The sequence below is a fragment of the Cydia splendana genome, chromosome 6 (genome assembly GCF_910591565.1).
Source record: "Cydia splendana chromosome 6, ilCydSple1.2, whole genome shotgun sequence".
Taxonomy (NCBI): domain Eukaryota; kingdom Metazoa; phylum Arthropoda; class Insecta; order Lepidoptera; family Tortricidae; genus Cydia; species Cydia splendana.
The window spans coordinates 18,947,927-18,958,846 of record NC_085965.1 but is presented as its reverse complement, the minus strand read 5'-3'; the positions used below and the strand labels follow the sequence as shown (position 1 = coordinate 18,958,846).

At 35.7% G+C, this 10,920-nt stretch overlaps 1 protein-coding gene and 2 long non-coding RNA genes across 4 annotated transcripts in view; 2 read left to right on the top strand and 1 right to left on the bottom strand.

Moving 5' to 3' along the window:
- The window catches only part of LOC134791806 (uncharacterized), an 89,501-nt gene extending 85,054 nt beyond the window's left edge, over positions 1–4,447 (top strand). The window contains exon 2 of the long non-coding RNA XR_010144331.1: positions 4,236–4,447. This is a non-coding gene — a long non-coding RNA (uncharacterized LOC134791806). The remainder of the gene's footprint in view (positions 1–4,235) is intronic.
- Positions 1–10,920, bottom strand: part of LOC134791654 (caskin-2) — a 448,440-nt gene that overhangs the window by 383,677 nt on the left and 53,843 nt on the right. The window lies entirely within an intron of this gene.
- Positions 251–1,670, top strand: LOC134791907 (uncharacterized). Its single transcript, XR_010144365.1, has 3 exons — positions 251–471; positions 1,142–1,202; positions 1,484–1,670. It is a non-coding gene; the product is annotated as an uncharacterized LOC134791907 (long non-coding RNA).

Here is a 10,920-nt window from a genome sequence, read left to right as displayed (position 1 = left end):
AAAGTTAACTTTAAGATTTGGATACATTTTTTTAAGACTTTTATTATTCGACTTTTAAGGAGCAGAAGGTTCTAATAAGGATAAAGCACAACAATAAATTCCGTCCATGTTACTCACGACGTCCACAGGTCGCATAATATAAACTCATATTAAAAAAATGTTTCACCCACATCCCCTACACTCTTGGTCCGACAGCATACATATCTTTACTTTAAACTTTCGGCTTTCTCACCTTAGGCTTCCCTATTTTTCAGCTACCCGATCATATTGAAATCCAGTTTAGCTCTGGTTCTCTATGTGACGTTTGCGCTCAATTTTTGGGCACCCTTCAACCTGGTGTGGTACTACATCAAGGTGAAACACAACCCGGACAAGTATTGGTGTATCGAGCGGATGTACAGAGGTGTATTTGTGACCGGGCTTATCTTGCTCGCTATCGCATTCCCGAATATCAACGCCGTTATGGGATTTGTTAGTACATATTTCTTGTGGTCACTTATATGTACTTATTAGCTTGATTATTGTATTTTTAATTTGTTTTATGTTAAAGGTTGCTTTATTGGAATTAGTTTAACACCTGGCTGTAGTTTGGTCAATTTGACATATTTATCGATATATTGTCTGGCAAGCCACTCGTGTCCTCTTTGCAGAAATTATTTATTGGAATCGGAATGAATTGGAATGAACCTTGATTTGTTTTTTGACTCGGTTAGCTAGACAGACTTTACCAATTTTATTTTAATATTTTACCATAAGCGAAGATCATATTATTTTATCAATTCAATATCGTTTATTTAAAGATCAACTGAAATCGATATTGCAATATTGTAACAAACAATAACTGTTTGTCAATACATCATAGTCGATGCTGGAAAAGAAGGATAAAATATTTGTATAAATCACTAAGACAGCGCAGCACGAAGCGATAAGTTTTGCGGTAAGTAATCTTGGTTGTGTTTAGACCATTTCGAGACTGGAGTACATTTACAATTTATACCCTGGTACAGCGACCTTGTTATTAGAAAATGGCGGCAAATTAAAATTAGGCGCGAAGAGTTGAAATCCCATAGAAAATTTGGATTTCCTGCCTTTTTCTACTGACAAGTTGGGTGTGTTTCAGTATAGTTATCCTCTTTTCCAGCTGAGCTAGTTCTGCATCTCATTGATGAGCTTCCTGTTTCCGTCGTACATCAAGCTGACAGGTAAGGGAGGTAAGAGTAAGAGGAACGAGGTTTTGGGTGCCGGTAATGGCTTTTATTATAGATTTTCAGGCAGTTGGTAATAAAGTTGAGCAATTTTCTCGTTCATAGAAGACGGTAATTTTCTATAAAAAAGGATTGGAATTACTTAATTAAGTAGTAAATACCTCTCTCCAAGCCATGTCTTTACATAAATATGTCTGTACTTATCAAAAAATGTGATTTTAAACTACTGTCAATTGCTATGTATAATGGGAATTAATAAAATGAGTATCGCTTTCCAGATCGGTTCCTTCGGCATCAGTTTCTCGGCCTTCATGTTCCCAGCGACCATCGAGATCGCAGTCAAGTGGCACGAGCCAGGCCTGGGCTGGCGCAAGTGGCGGCTCTACAAGTTCATCACAATTTTCGCTTTCGGCGTGTTTCTATGTCTACTGGGAGGCTACTGCAACGTCAAGAACTTGCTGACGGACGAGGATTAAAAATAAGTTTTTGGGAGTTTATAAACGTTTTGTGTCAATATTCTGCACGAGACTTCAGAAAGTCCCTTTGGATTTGAAAAATAAACCCTGACCATCACAGGAAGTTCGTTGGGTTTTAGAAACATATTTTGGCTCTTGATTGCGCTAAGAACGTACTCTGACTTTAGATTGAGATTGCCTAATGCGAATGCAAAGCAATTTTTCGGATTTTGAAAGTAATACAGTAATTTTATACATTTCGCGTTTGCGTTAAATCCGGTAGTTCTGATTTGTTGCAGACGTGTTTATGATGTTGGCCCAATAAATAATACAAGTTTGTGACTTCGAGCGCCGAACGCAACTTTGTCAAATATCGAAAAACCCGCGAAAATTTCGGTTTTCTCTTAGATTTGGGCGATTATAACCCTAAAGGACTAGTTTTTGATAGTGCCTTCTCAGGACGTTTTTAAAGTGGACTGAATTTGCTACAATACGAGACTAGAATTGTCTCTGTACATCTAGTAGTTTCCGAAATAAAACCTTTCAAAATTTATAATTTTTTGAATATGTATTCGTAGGGTAAGTAAATGCAGTGAGTATGCACTTTTGTCTCAGGCGATGCAGCTTGGCACGATTGTTCCTAAGGTCAAACAAAAATGATTAGGCCAGGTAGCTTGAGATCGTACCGTGCCTACCCCCCAAAAAGGGAGGCGCAAGGGTCGGATCACTAGGTCCAATCTTCTATGCTATATTTCTTCCTGCTCTTAGCAACTAGGGCAAGTAATATTATCATTTTCATATCACTAAAAGGCACTATCAAAAACTAGTCCTTTAGGGTTATAATCGCCCAAATCTAAAAGAAAACCGAAATTTTCGCGGGTTTTTCGATATTTGACAAAGTTGCGTTCGGCGCTCGAAGTCACAAACTTGTATTATTCATTGGGCCAACATCATAAATAAGTCTGCAAAAAATTAGAACTACCGGATTTGACGCAAAAGAGCCAGGTTACAAAATTCGACAAAGTTACTGGATTAAAGGTATATAATTTTTTTTTTTTTAGTCTAGCTGTCGATAGCGCGATTAGGCGACATCTTGTAATTGTAAAAACTTTTGTAATTGTAACATTTGTATTGTACATTTTTGAACAATTGTTTCCTCTACAGTTTGTTTCTATGTCCGTTTTTGTGTACATGTGTATGTAATAATACTAATAATAAGCCAAATAGTATTGTGAAATCATAGTTGATTCACAAAGTAAATAAAGTTTGTGACCGATAAGAAGAAGAAATAAATACTTACATAATTTTATGCAGGTCCTTATTTCCTTAAAGAAATACGACACTGCACTTTCCAAGCTCACAATTTAGAATTTAATTTAGTGAGCCTAACGGCGACTGAATTCTTTACAACCTTTCTGTCCAAATGGACAAATGTATTAGAAGCTGTAAGTGACGTAGGCCATTTCACATTAGCAACAGTGTGATTCCAACTGCTTACAGGCTTAGGCAATGCTTAGACAAACTAGCATTCGTGTGAACTTTGGATACACAAAGCTACACTTTAAAATTGAAGTTAATTTTACTCATACATGTCACTCATCTTTCTCTTTTATTAGGGTGATTTTCTTGTACCCATGTATTGAAAGTATTTCATACTACTTTTAACGGAATCGCATTGAAGAAAGATTCAACCCTTTACCAGGCTGACATTTCAAAAATGACAATGTCAGTCTTACTCATCGAAAATAGAACACATGTTTGAAGTGCCGTATGTGGGGAAATATATATCCCTTAGCCTGGTTAAGGATTAACCTCTAATCTGTGTATGAATACTTAATATCTTGACCGAATCTTAATCATTTTGCGTTTTTTCGAGAACGATTTATTGCTCTTTACAGCACAAACGAGGCACAAACCGACTTTTTGCCACCACGCACGTATGAAATGTTAAATATCCTTGCCTCAAATTTTTGTTTGATTAGTATTAATATCTCGCACAATAGATCTCTAGAATCTCGAGATTATGCACCAGTGGCCCTGGACTCGACTCGTGCGTTCGACCAATGGGAATGGACGAAAGAAAGGTTCCTTTAATTAAAGAGACGTAAAACAAACGTCGAGAAGGCCTGCCGTTTGTCGTCTCGTTTCATTACAGCTGAAATCTTTAGCTAGAGGAATTGACTGAGTTCTGTTATTTTAGGACTTTTGTGAGGTTCTCAACACATTAAAAAAAAAAAACATTTCAATTAAGAAGTCGACTCGTTTCTTGTATTAAAACATATCCTTGACTTTGATACAATATAATACTCATTTGTATTTATAATGGCTTTTTAGGGTTCCGTAGCCAAATGGCAAAAAACGGAACCCTTATGGATTCGTCATGTCTGTCTGTCTGTCCGTGTATGTCACAGCCACTTTTTTCCGAAACTATAAGAACTCTGTTGAAATTATTGTTGAAAAAATTGACATGAATAGAAAAAAAGACAATAAATTTTGGGGGTTCCCCATACTTAGAACTGAAACTCAAAATTTTTTTTTCATCTAACCCATACGTGTCTTCAAAAATGATATTGAGGTTTCTAATATCATTTTTTTCTAAACTGAATAGTTTGCGCGAGAGACACTTCCAAAGTAGTAAAAGTGCCCCCCCCCCCCCCTGTAACTTCTAAAATAAGAGAATGATAAAACAAAAAAAAAAATATGATGTACTTACAAATCCATGCAAACTTCCACCAAAAATTGGTTTGAACGAGATCTAGTAAGTAGTTTTTTTTAATACGCCATAAATCGTAAACCGCAATTTATTATGTTACTTGCTGCTACGGAACCCTTCATGGGCGAGTCCGATTCGCACTTGGCCGCTTTTTTTATTGTCAATATCTTAAGTAGCTAACGATTACGAACAATTTTGATTTTGGTCTGGATCCCGTAAGCTGAAGAAATATTATTTAACACATTCGACACCGCGTACCCGACTCTCGGGCACTCGTAAACTTTACTCAGATGCCGGACAACCCGCCCAGCGGGTTGTTTTGTACGCAGATATAGACGACCGGTTTCTGGGGTAGTGCGCCGTTTTTTGCCCGGTTGCGAAAGTGTTAAATATCTACCTAATATTTGTATCAACTGCTGCTAAGATAAAAACTATTTTTACATATACTTTATAAATATAATCCTCTTGTTCCTCATATAATTCTAAATAACGTAGCCCCACGCGATAGTTTAGGAAATTAGAATTTTGCACAGCTTCTCTTTCTATCTTTATTACTATCTCGAGCTCATTTAACTAAAACTAAACTTCTTAATTCTGTTCCATTGTCTTTATCTATGCCAAGTTTCAAAATAACTTGATGTTTTTAAACAAAAGCTAGATTTTCCGTGACTCGAGTTTCCGTGTCGCTTCAAAAAGATAACAAAAGCAATATTTGATTATTATTTCAGTAGTAGCAGAAGGAGCAAGAAAGACAAAAACGTAGCAGGTATAAAGAATAAAGTTTATTCTTTGTCCATGCTTAACACATTCACTGCCAAGAACACGTATGTGTGTTCATTTTGTACTGGAAACGGGGCGTCCGGCACCGAAAGTGTTAAGCTACATAAACATGTTCTATTTTGCAATCTCATTAAACAGTGAGACAGCGGAAGGTTATTTCTATACCTACACTAATTACATATTTTATAACCAGAGATCGGACAAATTTGCGTCATTGCTCGCAATAATGTGGACATGCCTCCAAAATTGATTAAATAATTAATCATTCAATTAACTTCTTACCTGAGGTTTAATTTTGATTCCTAATCAATAAATAACACAAAGATATAATATACATTTATAATGTAAATTTATTAAAGAAAATATTCAGTATGTTTTCCAGATTTTCTGTAGGTACTCATTTTTTATATCAAAAATATATTTAAGTGCTATTTATTGACTAGGGCACAAAATTAAATCTCAGGTAAAAAAATAATTAAATGATTAATTATTTAATCAAATTTGGAGTCATGTCCATATTATTGCGAGCAATGACGCCAATCTGTCCGATCTCTGTAATCATAACTGACGCCTTTGCCCCGAATGACCTTATAAACCTGGATTACCTACAAGTGGAAATAATCAATTACCCTTATTTATTTTTCTCCTACTTATTTATTTATAGCAATGGCAAAATAACATGGTTATCGACGTAGTTACTCGTAAATGTTGTGTCTCTGTTGTTTTAGTCTCAGAACACAACGAATGTGTGAAAGGTTTATAAAATGTAATTTTTTTAATACGTAACGTAACCCTTACCTTGGGCTTGAATTATATAGTAGGGACTGAAAGATGATTACGGACGATGTGACAGTTGTGTCCGGAAATGTCTACAACCACTGACACGATGTTTTCACAGAGAAAAGTTGTTTACATTTCATGTTGTTTCAAGTTGTTTAGATTTATGAGGTTTGGCCTTGAACGAATACCTAAAATTACTTTCAGGGAAGAAGACTAAATCAAAGAAAGAGAAATCAGGGATGGTGATCAGAGTAAGAAAATGATACTGAGGTTAGTTTGATAAACTTGTTTGCTACTTTTCCTCCCGTTGCGAAAATAATCTTGGGGCAACGACGTTTGCCCCGAGCGGTTGAAACGCCCGCATATTCACCCAAGAGTCGGTAAGGTACATCCTAAATCCCAAGTACTCGCAGGAAACATACGAGGCCTTTGACCAGCAACCATGTAATGTATTCATAACCAGTCTCTTACCGTCTATTTTTAGTCTGGGAACTGCCAAGCAAGCGCGAGTAAAAAAACCGTAGACCTTTGAACAATGGGCCATGTTTGAGATGGGATTAGCATGTTTGTGTTTCTCATGCGCATCTTTACAAGGATGTTTAAAAATATCCTTAACCCTTTGAACCCCGAGAACCTTAACGTCGTGGATTGTCAGGTCCAAAGTACAGTCGCCATCAGATATATCGGAGCTGCCAAGATGCTCAAAAATATTTGAACACGGACTCAAACGCCTCGACAATAGAGGCGTGTTAAGATATTTGTGGGCACCTTGGCTGGTCAGATATATCTGATGGCGACTGTACATATAAGCACGTTTATAAGAATTAGCGTATACTATGTCAATATTTTAACCGTAGGGTTTATATTTGCTAGCAATGGTTTTGGAGCAATGATATTGGAATTGTGATTTTTCGATGTGACAAATGGCTATTCAAGGGTTAAGATTCCACTCTCCTGCTGAATTTACTGGGCCAAATTTTTATATTAACAAATTTTAGCAGAAGTTGAAGGTTTCTATTCAATTGAATTTTTACATTTTCGAAGGAATGTTTCAAGAGTTCATGGAATCAAAAAAAAAAAAATTATAGGTATATTTCGTACAGGTATTACGGACGAGGCGCCACCACTGACAATGATATCTATTTTATTTTCGTTATTCGTTAAAAGATATTTACCTACCGGTTTTAAATTTTCATTGAACCATTCATCAAATTGTTTGACAATGATGAATCGTTTTAGGATTTTTCAATTGCTCTTTACATCGGGACACCGCATCGTTAGAAAGCTATTAAGTACAGAATACGAGTATGGTGAGCCACGGAATAAACAAATGAGTTTTTAGTTTGGGTTGATTATAATATCTTTAAACGTTTTTGGAAAACGTTTGTTTGAGTTAAGGGGCCCACTGATTAACAGTCCGCCGGACGGTATCGGCCTGTCAGTTGTTCGGAACTGTAACATTTTGTTCTAACTGACAGGCCGATACCGTCCGGCGGACTGTTAATCAGTGTGCCCCTTTAGTTCGTTATTTGATGTCTTGTTCAAATAAACTTCCGGGGTGATTTATTTAGTGTTAATTAATTCTGTTAAAAAAATTGCGCCTACAATCACACTTTGAAGCCGTAAACGAGTTTCTTGTAAAGAACATTAGGTAAGGGTATATAGTAGTATACCCTATAATGGACACGGAACCAGTAATGGGACAAAAACACACAATTCCTCTAAAATAAGTATATAAAAGTAGTTTATAAACAATGGATATATTTTTATCATAAATAAGAGTCCTAGAGCTGATTATGTTTGAATTTTTATTAAATTCGGTTATTTTTTAAGAAATGTGCGTCAACCCAAAAGTTGTCGTGCCACTGAAAAAAAATATCACTAAAAATTCTTAACAACTTCGCTAAGAGAGGTGAGTTAATTTATTAAATTTTAATTAATGAATACTTGATGAAAACTAGAATGTGTTTTGTTAATTGCATTTACCATGAGATAAGGTATACAACACACTATGTTGTGACTCCACAGATGTAAAAAAATAGTGGTATTTGGCCCAATCCCATTATAGGAGCTGTAAAACTGCATACCTCCTATGATGGGACAATTGACATAATGATGCTTGCCATGCCATAATTTCATGTTTTAAACAATACAGAAGTAAAATGTAGTTACGAAATATGTCAACCAGGAGGTATTCTCGGACTTAGGATAAATTAATATCGTTTTTCCAAACTTTTATTTAACTTGCCTTGTTAGTTAGTGTGGGTCAAATCTTGGTAGCTGAATTTGACCCACTTTTCGATTTCCGATTCAGTTGAAATTTTGTGTAAGTACGTAATTAAGTATGCAAATCGGATGATAATATTATGATAACATGGACTTGATCTGATGATGGAGACAGGAGGTGGCCATGGGAACTTTATCGCAATAAACCCTAACTAATTGTGTTTGGGTATATTAGAATTGTCTCGATGAATCTAATACAATAATAATTGTCTGTGGAAAGAAAAATACATTCAGCGATAAAAGCTTATACCAAAAATTGATTTTTTTGCCATAACTTATTCCCCATTTCAAAATTTTATACTGATAGAGCAATGTCCATTATAGGGGGCCCATTACTGGATCCACGTCCATTACCGGGGGCCCATTACTGGAGCTTTGGTGTCCATGACTGGGGAAAAAAAGCATAGTTTTAATTTGTTAATTATGTGGAAACTCATTGCAGTATCTTTGATACAACACGCCTAAAACATGAAAGGCGGATAGGACTTTCATCTTTTAACACGCTAAGCGGAAGACCAATTACATGTACAAGGGAAATATCATATATACTCCAAATTTCCTCTTAAATGTCCCATGACTGGTGCTGTTACTATATCTAGAGTAATTTTATTTAATACGGCCTTCTCATGATTGACCCTTTCAAACATTATTTTGTGGCAAGAGTGCTGACTTTTTTTTAAATAACCTTTTTTGGAAAAAAACATGTTAAAAATAATCATATTCTGTTACAATTGATCGATACCTATGTAAATACAATGACATCCACAGCTGGAACAACCATCTCTTATCCGAAGTCGATTAAAAAAGTAAAGTTCATAAATGGAAAATTCAACGTTCATTCCGGTAATTTTTGCGGACTTTTCTGTGACAAAATATTTAACGAGTGTGGCGGGACCGGGACATGATTTATTTTTCTCTCATTTTCCCCTGCGTTTAATTTTTGCGACGCAAGTTTCTTGGTATCTTTGTCAGGGTATTTGTTAAGGTCATTTCTAAATTCAAACTGCTAGATAACTTTGATTAATCTTACCTTCGCACGCTTGTGTGATCTGCCACCACAACAACTGTCCACTCAACTATAGATGGCCGACGCTTGAAAACTAGTACCTATGTTAGCGGGGCGCAGAGGGCCGTAAAACGTTACATACTCTAGTGTCGGGAATTACCCAATGTCCGTGTTTACCTCACCCTCCAGAGAGAAGAAAAGCTAAAGTGCAAAATCCATAAAGATAAGTACGTATATTCTCCACTTTATTTTACCGGGTTTTTTGGGCCATATTTCCTTAGAAACGACCGTTTAGTACTTACACAAAGACGTCGCAGTTACATAAAAGTCGAGTAAAGTACCCAAGTAAAGCTAGTAAGTTGTAAAATGGAGCCACCGACGTGTGGATCCAGAGGAAATGGAGTGCGACGGGTCTCCGCGTATAATTCACTATCGATGGGATTCTTTAGCTACAGATAGCCCGATATCGAAATCAATGCTTATGTAATTCGATCCTAATTGGGTGAATCTACTTTATTACCGGTCGTTGCCATGGTTATGTCTCTTGGATTTACAGGATTGGAATCCCTTTGCATTATATTCCATCCACTGAGAAGGTTAGCTTAGTTATTAATGTTATTATGTATATAGGTACTTTGGAAAATATGATGTAAATGTATTTGTAAATACATATAGTAAATCTTGAGAGTATTTCGACAATCAGCACTAATTGCCGATAATAACACACCCGCTTAAAAAACACTTCAATTTAATTTTGTTATATAACACATCATTCAAAAGCAACATATTTACCTACTTTACATACATCGTCAATCTAAAATTATCATTTACGCACAATAAAGCTTATGTCGCTATTAAAATTACAAATTAAAAACTTTATCATATAAAATCTAAAATTATGGCCCCGTCAAGATTCATTTTATCGAATTCATTACAGGATGTTTCTTACATTCTCGCTTATTAATTGCCGACCCAATTTTAATTAAATTCTGTTTCTAATTTGTTGGCAATGTCTATTCTATATCTATATATAAGTAAGTTAAGTAACACAACAGAATAGGCGTTCGCCCTTGGTTTCCCAGAGGATAGATTCTCTTAATTTCCGTACCTATTTGATAATGTTAAACTATTTACCTGCCCGATTCGAACTTTAAAGATACGTCGTTTGAAGAAACGTCACATTTGACACTGACATATCTAATCCATATCGTTTCTAGATCTATTAATTGACGTATCCTAAAGTTCGAATCGGGCCATCTTATTTTAAGTAAGTCTTCGTGGTTGTATAATATAATATGCGTTCCCAAAGGCTAATATACATATATAGGTAGTAGTTCTATCTAGTGAAGTCCAATTTGTTGTACCTACCTACCACAGTTAAAACTCTCATCATGTGCCGTCAAAAAGTTTCTAAAAGTTTCGAAATTTATCATATGGGAAATTTTCTGAAACTTCTCATGTTTTTGCATGGGGATCGAAATTTTCTGTATCCAAAATGAAAGTTTCCGAGTAGTCTTGCAACTTTTTGTAGTGTGGCTATACCTAGCGACATCATTCAAAATGAAGCTAGGTACTTAGTAAACACGAGCGTTCCCTATTTGTATCTCACCATTCTCACCAATACAATTTTTTACATGACGTTAGCTCATGACAATAACAACTTCCTAAAAATAAATATAGTAGTCACCTGCAATA